General features: G+C 37.9%; 1 long non-coding RNA gene across 1 annotated transcript in view; it reads left to right on the forward strand.

The window, feature by feature from the left end:
• The window catches only part of LOC105071664 (uncharacterized), a 294,007-nt gene that overhangs the window by 189,496 nt on the left and 89,198 nt on the right, over window positions 1–15,313 (forward strand). The window contains exon 5 of the long non-coding RNA XR_012511253.1: window positions 12,266–14,894. This is a non-coding gene — a long non-coding RNA (uncharacterized LOC105071664). The remainder of the gene's footprint in view (window positions 1–12,265; window positions 14,895–15,313) is intronic.

Raw genomic sequence — 15,313 nt, forward strand, 5'->3', positions numbered from 1 at the left:
TCAGCCACAAAAGGAAGGAAATTCTGCCATTTGTGACAACATGGTTGGACCTTGGGGGCATTATACTAAGTGAAATAAATCAGACAGAGAAAGACAGACACTGTATGATCTCACTTATACGTAGAATCTAAAAAAAACTGAACTCATAGAAACAGAGAAACGATTGGTGGTTGCCAGCGACAGGGCATTGAGGAATTGGTGAAGGTGGCCAGAAGATGCAAACTTCCAAATATAAAATTAATTAAGTCCTGGGAGTGTAAGGTACAGCTTGGTGACTGTTGTCAACAATACTGTATTGTATATTTGAAAGTTGCTAAGAAAGTAGATCTTGAAAGTTCTCATCACAAGAAACAATTGTAACTATGTGGGGTGATGGATGCTAACTTAAATTCCCATGGTAAGCATTTCATAATATTTATCAAATCATTATGTTGTATACCTTAAACAAAAAATGTTGTATGTCAATTATATTTCAATAAAACTGGGTAAAAAACCCAAACAAAACCCTTCTTGTCCCAAAGTTTCCTCATATTTGGGTGACATAACTATTAAATAAAATTACGTACATCCAATAATATGCTACCGTATAGTAGGTACCTGTAGATGCTAATTTCTTTTTTTTTTTCTTTTCTTTGCCATCACATTTAGTTCTGTTCTCCAAAATTTGGAACACTGCTTCTATAATTTGTTAATGGGTATGTTTGAAGGAAGGATTCTATGGTAAATAACTTTGGGAAACATTGGAATTAAGTTAAATTTGAAAGATTTCTCCTCAGAATCGTGAATATGTAATGCTTCTCTAGTAGAATATACCAGCCAAATTTCCTCAAATATATTTGACAGCAGATGTCTGCTTTTCATGAGATGTTTATAAAATCTGGGATTAGAGGATCATGTTGCCAATTTAACTCCTCTTTATGCAGACCTCAAGTAAAGCTTCTATTTTATTGATTGATATCCTAAGATAAATTGTTTAAAAAAAACCCTCCATGTTTTGCAACTATATACCCATATAAACCAGAATTTCTCAATACTGTGCAACTGAAAAAATAGGAAATTAAATGGGATGCTGAAGTAAGATGGCAACTTGGGAATCATAAAATGTAATTTCAGACTTTGTGTGTTTAACAAAACATCCCTGTTGTTCTCAGCTAATGACTTCATAAAAGTTTAAAGTTAGAAACTTGAACATAAAATATATGAAAATTGCTAAATTTGGAAAACAGAATTAAAATTTTACCTCCAGTATGAAGTAGTGAACTACTGTAAATAGTAGAACTCATATACATACACAGAGAGAGAGGGAATATGAGCTAAAGGCTTTGGTGACTGAACAAATGCAGCAGATTTTAGAGAGGAATTAAAACTTCACGTGATGAAACTAAATGGAGTGAGTTCCTTGTTATGTGTGGTTTTACTCTGAAGGCATCTGCAATTATGGTGGAGGTGACAGCGCACGACTGAAATTCTGATAGAAATCCCTGCCATGGCTTTGGCCAAGTGAACTAAGTGAAGGAGCCCCCAGGGCAATCAGAGCCTCCAGAAAGGCAGGGCAAAACCCTGAAAAGGAGAGAGTCAAAGAATAGGGAACCCCTAGTTCAGTGTTTAAACTCAGCCCCAAGTCTCTAGATGACCTATGAACCACGTATGTGTGAGGCAACTGAAAGCAGATTACAATAAAGGTATAAATACCTCATCTGAGTTATGAGCATCCACCCATCACAGGTAAGACAGTGTGTAATTTTAGGATAATCAAATTAAAAGCCTACTAAAACAAAACACCCACTCTTTGGAGGAATAAAACAAAATTTAGAATCTGCAAAACAGAATATTTACAATGCTGATGATACAGTCCAAAATTACTCAACATTTTTGAGTCAGAAGAATCAAGAGTCAGAAAAATATGAACTTATCTTGAAGGGAAAAGAAATCAATAGATGCTGAACTCTGAGATATTCAAATTGTGAAGTAAGGACTTTAAAGAAGATAGAATAGCTGAGTGAGGTAAAGTTAAATATGCTTTAATGAATGTAAAGATAGGAATTCTCAGCAGAGAAATATAAAATGTAAAAAAAAAAAAAGGAAATTTTTAAAGTGAAAAAATACAATATCTGAATTCACTGGAGAAATTTACTACCTGAATGGAGATGACAGAGTAAAAAGTGATTTTGAAGATAGATCACTAGAAATTAACCCATCTAAAGAAGCCAGAAGAAAAATTAAGTTAATACAGCCTCCAGGACCAATGCAGAATTTCTAAAGGTCTAACATATTTGGATAATTGGAGTCCCAAAAGGAAAGGAGAAAGGGAAGGAGACAGAAGTGTTTAAAGAAATATTGTATGAAAGCTTCTCACAGTGTGTGAGGAAATAAACCAATTCAAGAAACTCAGTGAATTCCAAATAGCATAAATTTGATGATAATGATACTTGGGCACAATATAGTCAAATTGCTGAGAACCAAAGATAAAGAGAAATTCTTGAAACTAGCCAGAGAAAAATTAACACACTACAGAAAGGGGAACAAAGGGCAACAAGTAACTGTGGGCTTTTCGTGACATTTTCGTGGGCCTGAAGGTCATGAAAAAAATATCTTAAAGCAATGGAAGAAAAAAAAGCCAAGTCAGAATTCTGTAGCCAATGAAAATATTTTTCAAGCCTGAAGGCAAAATAAAAGACATTTTTCAGATAAAGAAAAACCAAGAGAATATGCTGCCACCTCAACTGTGCTACCAGACTTGGTAATGAAAGTTCTTCAGGGTGAACTGAAATGTAACTAGATGGAACTCAGACCCCTAGGAAGGAGTAAGTAACATTGGTAAATATATAGGTGGATATAAAAGGCTATTTTTTCTCTTAATGTCCTTAAAATACATATGAATACGTAAAGCAAAAATTATAGTATTGTCCTGAGTGTTTATAATGTATGAAGATAAATGAGGCAGCTATAACATAAAAGATGATGAGTTAAATGAACTTAAGAGATTGTAAGATTTTTATACTATATATTAAGTAGTATAATATCAAGTCTAGGTAGAGTGAAAAGTTAATAATTTATACTATAATCCCTAGAAAACCCACTAAAAATAAAGCAAGGAACTATGGCTAATAGTCAAAAATGAATTAAAATGGAGTTTAAAAATATGTCAATAATTTAAAGAAAGGCAAGAAAGGGGATATATGGGGACAAAACACAGAGAGGGGACAACCAGAATAATAAATCCAATTGCATCAGCAATTACGCTAAATGTTAATAAATTAAAAACTTCAATTGAAAGGTAAAGTTTTTAAGAATAGGTAAAAAAGCAAGACCCAATTACATGCTGCCTAGGAATACTTCAATTTTAAAAATGCAGTTTGCTTGAAAGGAAATTGATAAAAATTATATGACATACAAGCAGTAACTATAAGATGAGACTAGCTATATTATCATTTGATAAAGTGTACTTCAAGACCAAGAATATTACCAAAGATAAATAATTTTATAGTGGTAAAAGTCCCAATTCATCAGGAACACATAATAACCATATGTGTTATATATGTAGGTACAGAATAGTAGAGTTTTAGAATACATGAAACAATAATACACAGAATTAAAGAAAAACAGACAGCTCCAAAATAATATTAGGTAATTTTAACACCTTTTGTTCAATAAGCGATAAAACAACTAGACCAAAAAAGTAATTAAAAAAATGATCAATTATCTTGATCTTATATATATGTAGATTTAATCTAATATATAAATTTACATATAAAATATAAATATATAACTACATAAAATACATAATACTTATGTATATATAAATGCCACAACTGCAGAACATAATTCTTGTTAAGTGCACATGATATGTTGAAAAGGACAGACTGTGAAATGGGTCATAAAGCAAGTCTCAGTAATTTAAAAGAACTGAAATCATACAGGATATGTTCTCTGACCCTGAAAAAATTAAATTGGAAACCAGTAACAACAAAATATCTGTGAAAACCTCATCTATTTATAATTAAGTAAAACATTCCTAAATAATCCATTGGTCAAAGAAGAAATTACAAAGGAAAATAGAAATTATTTTACGTAATAATCAAAATACAATGTATCACACTGTGAAATACAGTTAAAGAGTGCTTAGAGGGAAATTTTCAGCTTTAAATGTTTCTATTAGAGAAGAAGAAAGGCCTTCTTTAGTAACCTCAAGTTTACTTCAAGAAGCAGGAAAAAGACATGCAAAGTAGAAGGAAGAAAATAAGAAAGAAAAAGAGGAGAAACAAGTGAAATTTGAGAAAGTTCAAACAATGGAGAAAATCAATGAAACCAAACACTGGTTCTTTGAAAAGATGGATAAAATTGATAAACCTGTAACTAGGCTGAAAAATGAATGAAAACAAATCAGAAATACAGGAATGAAAGAAAAAAGTCATGAATATCATACACATCAAATGGATACTATGAGAATATCATTAATAACTTGATGCCAATAAATTTGACAAACTTGAAGAAATGGACTAATTCCTCCAAGGGCACAAAATATCGTATCTCCTTCATGAAGAAATACGTAACCTGAACATCTCTATACCCACTAAAGACATTAAATTGTTTAAAATCTTCCCACAAAGAAAACTCTGGGTTCATATGGAATTACTGGTGAATCCTTCTAAACATTTACAGAAAAAAAGTAGTACCAATTTGACAAAAGTACTTTCACAAAGTAGAAGAGGAAACATATTCTAACTCAAGTTGTAAGTCCATCATTATCATTGACAAAAGCAGGCCAAGACATTAAAAAGAAAGAAAACTACATTGTTTCTTACGATCATAAACACAAAACTCCTTAAGAAAATTTTAGAAAATTAAATCCAGCAATATAATAAAGAGAACAATGCATCCTGACCAAGTGGGGTTTATTTCAGGAATGCAAAGTTGGTTTAACATTTGTAAATTAATCAATACAACTCACCACACTAACTTTATTAAAAAAATTTATTTGGAGGAACACTTGATTTGTCTCAACATATTAACTTAATATAAGATTTTTAAAAATATGGTAATTCCAATGGATGCAAGGAAAGTGCATTTAACAAAAATCAACACACTTTTATATTAAAAAACTCATAGAACACTAGGAATGAAAGAAATCTTCAACTTCATGAAGACCATCTACAAAAACCTACATGTAGCATCCTAATTAATGATGAAAAACTGAATGCTTTGCTTCTGAAATCAAAAACAAGACAAAGCTGTTCACTTTTGTTACATCTATCCAACATTGTATTGGAGGTTCTGGATAGGACAATTAGGCAAGAAAATGAAGGATGTGGTATCAGCGTAAGGATAGATGTGTAGATCAGTGGAATAGAACTGAGAGTGCGTAAATAAACTCTTGCAGTTTTGGTCAAATCATGGCCATCTTCTTCCAGTGTCTTCCCCTGGTCAGCCATCTGTGCCCTAATCTCTGTTTTTCTTCCTATTTATTTTTCAGTTTTATTAAGATATAATTGACATGCACATGAGATATAATTAAACATGTATATGTTTAAGGTGTACAGCATAATTATTTGACTTACATATGTCATGATTATCACAATAAGTTTAGTGAATATCAATCATCTTATATAGATATAAATTAAAGAAATATTAACTTTTTTTTTCTTGTGATAAGAACCCTTAGGATTCACTCTGTTAACAACTTTCATATATAACTTAAACAGCTGTGTTAATTATATTTCTCATATTGTACATTAGATCCTTAGTACTTATTTATCTTATAATTGAAATTTTGTACATTTTGACTGCCTTCATCCAATTTCTCCTTCCCATACCCCCTGCCTTTGGTAACCACAAATCTGGTGTCTTCTTCCTGGAGTTGGTTTATTTGTTTGTTTTTGAAGTATAATTAACCTACGACACTATGTTCGTTCCTGTTACACAACATAGTGATTATGGTATTTCTATACATTTCAAAATGATTGCCACAATATGTCTAGTTACAATATGTCACCATACAAAAATATTACATAGCTATTGACTATATTCCCCACACTGTACATTTCATACCCATAACTCATTTATTTTGCAACTGGAAGTTTGTATCTCTTAATCTCGCTCACCTATTTCTTTTCTTCCTCCACTCTCACCCCTCTGGCAACCACCTGTTTGTTCTCTGCATCTATAACTGTTTCTGTTTTGTTATGTTTGTTCATTTGTTTTGTTTTATAGATTCCACGTATAAGTGAAATCATACAGTATTTGTCTTTGTCTGGCTTATTTCACTTAGTGTTATATCCTCTAGGTTCATCCATGTTGACACAAATGGCAAGAACTCATTCTTTTTTATGACTAACATTCCATTATGGGTGTTCTATATCCAGTCATCTATTGATGGGCCCTTGGGTTGCTTCCATATTTTGGCTATTGTAGATGATACTGCAGTGAATACAGGTGTGCAATATCTTTTCTAGTTAGTGTTTTTGTTTTCTTCAGATAAAAACCCAGGAGTGGAATTGCTGGATTGTATGGTAGTTCTATTTTTAATTTTTTGAGTAACCTCCGTACTGTTTTCCGTAGTGGCTGCACCAATTTACATTTTCACCAATAGTACATGAGGGTTCCCTTTTCTCCACATCCTCGCCAACACTTGCTGTCTTTTTGATAATAGCCATTCTGACAATTGTGAGGTAATATCTCATTGTGGTTTTGATTTGCATTTCCCTGATGAATAGTGATGCTGAGTATCTTTTCTTCTGCCCATCTGTATGTCTTCTTTGGAAAAATGCCTATTTAGGTCCTCCGCCCATTTTTTAATCTCTTCTTTTCATAAGGAATTTAGGAATTCAGTGTATGAATTTGGCGGGGGGGGGACACAATTCATCTCATAGCACCCTCTCTCTGACCAATAATATTCATGTCATTTTTTTGCATGCAAAATGCATTTTCCAAAAGTGTGATGACTGTGGATTGCTTGCACATAAGACTGATTGCCATCAAAGAAACAAAGCTTTCAGGATAGTTGTACTGCCAAAACCAAAACAAAACAGAAAACTTAAAATGCAAAAAGGACATTAACAAAAATCTGACTACATGAAAAGTGATTCTGACTATTCAAGCTTTAAAATTATCTCTGAGACCACTAAATTCTATGGGCAGACAGTGGACTGATAAAACAGTTTAGTCTCCCCAACCTCAGAACATATTGCCCAATACCTACTTCAGATGTGGTTAGAAGAATAATGGAAAAGGAATAATATCCAGAAATCAGAGCCAAGGACAATGGAGGAAAAGTACAAGGGACCTACTTTTCGAGAGTGGACTCAGGGCATGATTTAGGCACATTCTCCACTCCTAAGTAGGGACCTTCAAGATTCCTGTCCAGTCAGATTTCAGATTTACTATGGGACAGTGTCTGCTATATGTCTCCTATAGTTTCTCTTTCTAAATGGAATTTTTTTTATTGTGGTTTTTCTATTCTGTTGTATATTGGGTGTGTGGAGAACAGACAATTTGTCTTTTTAGTACTGAGGTCTCTGGATCCAGAGAAGTCACATCTGGACCTAATAAAGACTATTTTTCATAGTGCTCTGATGAACAGATTGCTGCATATCATATTATGGGCTAAACTGTGTCCTTTTAAAATTCATGTTAAAATCCTAACTCCCAGTACCATAGGCTGAGACTGTATTTGGAGATAGGGCGGGGTAATTATGGTAAAATGAGATCATATAGGTGGGCCCTAATCCCATATGACTGGTGGCCTTATTACAATAGATTAGGACACAGGCAAGAGGAAAGGCCTTGTGAAGACCCAGGGAGAAGATAGCTATCTAAGAGAAGTTTTGGAAGCAACCAACACTGCTGACACCTTCATCTCAGACTTCTGTCCTCCAGGAATATGCAAAAATAAACATCTGTTGTTTAAACCACCCAGTCTCCGGTATTTGCAAACTAACACATCAGGTATAGTGGACTTCGTGTTTGCTACAGTGGCTAGACAGATTTTTGAGTTGATTCCTTGAAGAAGGGTGTGTGTGTGATATGTACACAAAGGAGGGAAAAGTAAACATTTTGTCAGTAGAAGGGCTGGCCTTCTGAGTCATTAGGGTTATTTCTCAGTACTTCTGGTTCTTCTCTGTGTTAGTCATTTCTTTCTAGGTTATGCTGCTGTAACAAATGTCTCCAAGCCATCTGTGGTTTACAACAACAAAGTTTACTTCTCATGCATACTACCTGTCGACTATAGGGAGAACATGACTCCACTCCATGGATTTCCATCATTCTAGAACTCAGGCCACAGAAATAGCTCCCATCTAAGACATATAGTTCTTGTGACAAAGGGAAAACAGCAACAGCGGCAGCAAAATTAAAGGGCTCTAAATTTTCTGCTCACGTGTGACACTGATCACTTCTGCTTACATTTAACTGGCCAAGACTGATATCAATGAAGTGGGGAAATATACCTCACCCACAGTCAGATGACAGTGGGTGGGGATATATAATCATCTTACAGGAGGCCAGCGTGTAATGGGTACCAGCAATACAATTCAAGCACACAGCTAACCTCTTTGAAGTTAACTGTTGGACAAACTAAATGTGAGTGCATGTTATGTGTGTCACTTCCAGGAAGAAACCTTCAAAGACCATTGCATGATTCACCACTTTCCTTCCTCCCTGCTGTGGGAGACAGTTAGGGAATGCTCATCATACCTGGATCCCTGATGGAAAGAGTGGAGCAGAACTCTTGGCCAACTCATGATAGACATGCAGTATGAGCAAGAAAGTAATCTGTTTTCTTAAGCCACTGAGATTTTATTTTTATTTTTAAAAATAACTTTATTGTGGTATAATTTCTGTACAGTAAACTACACGTATTTCAGATGTACAATTTGATGAATTTTGGTAGATGCATACACCTATGAAACCACCACCACAGTCAAGATACCTAACATTTCCATCACTCCCTGAGAGGTGCAAATTTTGAACTCCCAATTTATCCCTTCCCACTTGCTTTAACCCCTGGTAACCATGAGTCTATTCCCTATGTCTGTGAGTCTGTTTCTGTTTTGTAAATAAGTTCATTTGTGTCCTTTTTTAAGATTCCACATATAAGTCATATCATATGGTATTTTTCTTTCTTTTTCTGGCTTACTTAATTTAGAATGATAATCTCCAAGTCCATCCATGTTGCTGCAAATGGCATAATGGCATTATTTATTCTTTTTTATGCCTGAGTAATATTCCATTGTGTGTGTGTGTGTGTGTGTGTGTGTGTGTGTGTCTTTATCCAGTCATCTGTTGATGGGCATTTAGGTTGTTTCCATGTCTTGGTTAAGCCACTGAGATTCTAGAGTTGTTTGTTACCGTAGTATAACAGAACTCATTTGTTCTGACAAAGGTACTAAAGAAGGTTGGAAAACCACTGCCTTAAAAAACTCATTGTGCCATGTGCGCAATAGGTGCTTAGTAATGTATGACAATTTATCTCTCATCTTTTTATAATGACAGCTGCTCTCTTTTCTAAAAATGATCCTGACCACGGTGACAATCATTCCCTTCTTTGTGCTGCTCCTTATGGTAGAAGATGCCTGCAAAAGTTGTTTGCTCCTCATGCTTTTTGGGGGAACTTCCCCGTTTCTTTCCATTTGAGTGGGTGTGATGGAAGTTGCCATGTATTGCAATGTTGCTGAGGTAGGAGGGGCACACAAAGTTGGGAATTCCTTCTGAGGATTTCCTTCTGGAACCATGAGAGCTGACTAAAGCTGTCGGTGTGAGTGCCTAGACTGTAACGTGCCAGACTCGGGCCTTGCTGCTGGCCCGTGTTCCCTATGGTGCCACAAGAGGCAGTGGTCGGAGCCTGCAGAGAGAACACTGCAGTGCTGGGGACAATGAAGTAGACGTGCAGCAGGGACAGAAGAACAAAGTCAGAAGTATTTGAGTTCCTGGATCTGGTTTTACCTTGATCACACCTGAAGTAGCCAAAGCCAAGTTGTCTATCAGGCATCTGTAAACTTGAACCACAGGCCCAGTTTGGCCTGCTACTTGTTTTTGTAAATAAAGTTTTATTGGAACACAGCCAAACACATTTCTTTACACAGGGCCGGTTTTGCGCTTACAGGGGCAGAGCTAAGTAGCTCGCGGCAGAGAACTTACAGCTTGCAAAGCCGAAGATATTTACTATCTGGCTCTTTTCAGAAAAAAGTTTGCTGACCCCTAGTATATATTATCTCATTCTTTAAAGATATATATATGTATTTCAAACTTACACTGAAATATATAAATTCATAAACATTTCATACATAAATGAAAAAACATAATCATAAACAAATGGAATCTTCATGTGTTGTGTAGAATCAAAAAAAGACTGGGGAGTCAATTATATCTCAATTTAAAAAACAAGATGAGAGAGCACTGCTAGAGGCAATAATGAGTCCCAGAAGCATGTCATCGAGGCGATGGCGTAATCACATTAGTAGGACAACGCCAGTGTCAACTTGAATGCTTGTTTGTGCTGAAGCAAGAGAGAAAGTTAATAAGCCTGATTTGAGCGTTTCATAATTCAGACCAAAAAAAAAAAAAAATCCCCCCGAACAAAAAAAACCCCAAATCTGGGTGGAGAAATGGCAGTTGGGATGGAGAGGAGGGGACTTGTGCAGGTGACTCAGATGTGGCCTTTCAGCAGTCCTTCACCTACAGATGACAGACTCCAGTTCTGGGGGAACAGATTGTTTGGCCACGAGAAACCATCAGTAATGATTTCTATGGTCATCTCATCCTGGCCCAGACTCCATTCCAACCACATTATTAATACACACATTATTCTTCTAAAAGAAATAGAGAAATGCATTCCAGATTGCCAAAGAAAGGAATTCCCCGTGATTTATACTGAAATGTTCCTAGAACTTTTTTTTCTTCCAATCATCCATCTTCCAGAAATACTAAAGACAAATATTTCATGAATCCAGAGGTGCTTCTGGCCAGCATCTGGAGATGATCTTGAGAGTACAAATCTGTTATCCTTTTTCACCATGGGCCTCAACTGTCAGAACATGTAATAAACTTAACCAGCCAGAGGGCTGGAAGGAGGTGGAAAGCATACAGCTACCCACTGGAGCAGGCGGCAGCAGGAATGAGGATGTATTTGTACATACTTTCCTCTTACCTACTTTTGATGGCTCCACTGCATCCCTTTTCCTGACAAATGTTTGAATGGTCGTTAAAGACACTCCTCTTGCTGACACTCTCCAAGAGTGTGAGTCTTACTGTAATTGTCACATTGAAATACACCTTCACGCAGTAAAAGATGTAGACTATGAAGTCAATCCGATCTGAGTTTGATAGTTGGTCTGGCTATTTACTATCTGTGTGCCTTATCATTGCGTAGCCTTGCTGAACGCTATTCCCTCATCAGTAAAATGGACTTGTCCATAATGTGATAATGTAGGTAAAATTATTAGCACTGCATTTGGTATAGCCTAAAAAAGAAGTTGCTGTAATTATCATTGTAAATCCATTCTCGTGTTATGACTATACACTTATCAGATGGTTAAATAAAATAGACAATATCAATTACTGGTGAGAATATAAAGCAATTGGAGTTCTCAGACACTACAGATGAGAGTGTAAAATTACTACAAATATGTGGCAAAACCAACTAAGCTGAATGCAGCCCAGTGCTCAGCAATTCCACTCCTAGGTATGGGCCCCAAATAAATACTTACATCTGCTCATGAAGAACATGAACTGGAATGTTCGAAGTGGCCCTAATCAGTAATAACATCCAACCGGAAACTACTCAGATGCCTACCATTGGTATAGTGTGAGCTCAGCACAAAGTTTCAGTAAGGATAATAAATAGTCAGTCTCTGCAGGCCATGAAGCAAAGTCAGCTTATAATTGCATCACTTCTCTTTGTTGTGCTCCAGCAACAGAGTGCTACAGAGGTCTCTGTTGAAACTACTTAGCTGCTATCATCATGTGAAGGCAGCCGCGGAAGCTGTGAAAAAGAATGAGTAGGGTGTGTTGTAATAAAATGTTATTTAGGAATGCAAAGCTAAATTTCACGTAATTTTCATGTGCCAGGAAATATTATTCTTTTGATTTTGTAACCATTCAAAAATGTATAACTCAGGGGAAGGGTATAGCTCAAATGGTAGAGCGTATGCTTAGCATGCATGAGGTCCTGGGTTCAATCCCCAGGACCTCCATCAAAAAATAAATAAATAAATCTAATTACCTACCCCCACCAAAAAAAAAAAAATGTATAAATTATCTTCACTTGCAGGCTGTATGGAAGTAGGAGGTGGGCCAAATCTGGATGGAGTTTGCCAACCCATGGTTTTGTGGATAAACTATATCTTCACACAGCAGAGCGCTACACGACAACAAAAATGGAGAACTACACATACACTGCACAACGGTGTGGCTGAACCTCAGGAACACCATCTTAAGTGAGAGAAGACAAGTGGTAAAAGTACAAGGTTCCATTTATATAAGTTACAAAAGCAGGCAAGTGAATCTCTACTTCTGTAAGTCAGCATAGTGGTTGCTGCGTAGGGGGTTGTGACAGCAAAGTGGAACATAGTGATTCAGTTATATACATATTCATATTCTTTTTCATAGCAGACACTAACACATTATAAATTGACTATAATTCAATTAAAAAAAGAAAAGTGGAATGTAGAGGAGATTCTGGGGTGAATGGTAATGCCTATCTCTTTATTTAGTTTATAAAACTAACAAGCCACACACTTAGGTGCACTTCTCTAGATGTCTATTACACTTTAAGAAACGCTGGGAAACCCCCAACAAATTCCTTTTCTTCAGTGCAGGCCTTCTCTACCCCACCCCTCAACAATTAGGTCTCTAGAGGCTCCTCCCACTTCGGTTACCTTATTTACTATTCCAGAGAGTCTGGAACACCGACTTGTCCTTTGGTTTAGTGGAAAGAGTGGCTTGAGATATAGACTCAAGCCCTGGACCTAGCAATGAAGACCTGACCTTACCTCCCCTGAGCCTCCTTTGTGCAATATGGGCAAAGCACTTAGTCTTTCTGAATTTTCTTTTGTCATCTGGAAAATGGGAAAATCATTCCTTGTTTATATGTTTAGTATAAAGACGACCCTTGATAATGAGGAATTGCTCTGCTAAGCAAGTTGTGACCACCTAAGACATTCTTTTTTTAACCACTGACAATGATGAAGTTTAAACACATCCATCTTCTTTCTTCTCTGCCTTCTATTCCTCCGCTTGGGGAGACAGTATTATATAAAGGTTAGGAACACAGACTATCAGTTCAAATCTTGGCTCTGCCACTTGTCCGGGAGCATCTCTGTGCCTCTGTTTCCTCGTTGGTAAAATGTCCACTTCCTGTTGTCCTCTAGAGGTTGTGGTGGCCAGCCTCCGAGGCGGTCCCAACGATCCCTGTCCCCTGGTATTTACACCCTAGTGCTGTGCTCTCCCTCACTCCGTGAGGGTTGGTCTGTGTGACGACAGGATATGGTGTAAAGGAAGGCGTTGCACTTCTGAGACTGGGTCATGAAAGACTGTGCCTTCCACCTTGAGTAACCTCTCCGTTTTGGCTCACTGGCTTCAGGGGAAGGCAGCCACTGTGTCAGGCTGCACTATGGAGAGCCCTGCATGGGGAGGCACTCAGTCCTGCCCCAAAACCACATGAATGGTCTTGGATGTGGACCCTCCAGCCCCAGGTGAGTTTTGAAATGACTGCAACCCTGACCGTCAGCTTGTCTGCAACTTCACAAAAGAGCCTGAGCCAAAACAGTCTAGCGACTTGCTCCCAGATTCCTGATCTCAGAAATCGTTTGATAATCAACGACCTTACAACAGTGACAGTGTCGGATGCATACGGAGCTGCAGTAAAATATTAGCTGTCTTTATCATCTGCCGCCTAAAAACTGGTGCTCCCGTATCTGTAAAGTTCATTGCTGGTGTCGCCATTCTGTGCTGTGGAGTAGTCAGTGTCAGTGGCTCAAGCATGGGCAGCTTCTCTTCCTTTCCCTGACCACCATAAAGACACAAGACTACTAGGTGGCTGCTGTCCGGAGAGCACTGGCAGGGTGGTTGGGAGCCCCAGGGGAAAGGCGCCCTCTCTCTAGCACGCTCTCCTCCCGGGGTGTCTCCAGGCCCTGCCTCTCGAAGCCTCACTGCTGCCCTCTGGTCATTGCTGCACATCCTATTCTTCAGACCCTTTCTTGTTTTCTCAACCTCCTCAGACACATGGATAGTCCAGATTCTCCTTCTCTGGGACATGGACTTCTGTTTCCTTTTACTGTGGGTGCCATAGTTGGAGGGTCAGCCATGGTGTCTACTGTTTTTTCTAGAAGCAGAAGTTGAGACCGAGTTAGGAGTATAAGAGCTTTATTGAGGGTAAGGTCTGTGGAAGGTAATAGAAAGAGAAGCAGGACTGGGCAGGGGGAGCCTCAGGTTGCAACGTAGATCTGACACCTGGGAAAGGAAAGGAGGGAAGAAGCAAGACTGGGGTGGGATAGCCTGAGATCACGATGCAGGTCTGAAAAGTCATCGATCCAAAAGGAAGCTGCAGAGCAAAGAGCCTAAAAGGAAGCCAAGTTCAGGCTGAGATGGCCAGGCCGTCATACCTTTGCCAAGCTCAGTCATTAGTGAGGGCTCCTGGGGAGTCGTGGGGCTTCAGCTTAAAAGTCAAAATGGGTTCTAAAGATGCTAACAGCTGGGGGTTCAGCTTTTTGCAGCTGAACGGTAGGTTCTTTCTCAAAGGGAAGTCTGAGTGGTGCACTTCCCTGACTGCTACAACTTTATTCTCATAGCCAGGTCTGGCCTCCTGGGTCCCTGACCTGTGGCAAATGTCTGAGCTTCCAGCTTGCTTGGCAGCAGGGATCCTACTGCCCCCAAATGGAGTATCAATATGAAGAAAGAAGGTACTTATAGAAATGAGATACAATTAATTATCTCCAGGGCAACCTTAGAGAATCCGGGGAGGGGGTGTGGTAGTAATCAATCATCATGTTTTCATTGAGCAGATACTGTGTGTTCTGTACTGTGCATGGTGTTTGCTATTGGAGACCCCCAACTGTAGAATCATAAAATTAGAAGGGACTTGAGTGCCCAGTTAAGTCTCCCTTCCATGAGCAAGACTCCCTTATATAACACCCCATGTGGGCTCAGTATCCTCTCACCTCGAGTGATGGTAAGCTTATCACCTCAGTCATCACTTTGGCTGTTGGACCACTCTAGCTGATAAAATATTCCCTTTGAAGTAAAATTCAAGATGCTCCCACCATGAACGATCGTGGACACACAGAATTCCCCCAGAGAGAGAAGATAATTTTTTGTTGGG

The sequence above is a fragment of the Camelus bactrianus genome, chromosome 13 (genome assembly GCF_048773025.1).
Source record: "Camelus bactrianus isolate YW-2024 breed Bactrian camel chromosome 13, ASM4877302v1, whole genome shotgun sequence".
Classification (NCBI taxonomy): Eukaryota; Metazoa; Chordata; class Mammalia; order Artiodactyla; family Camelidae; genus Camelus; species Camelus bactrianus.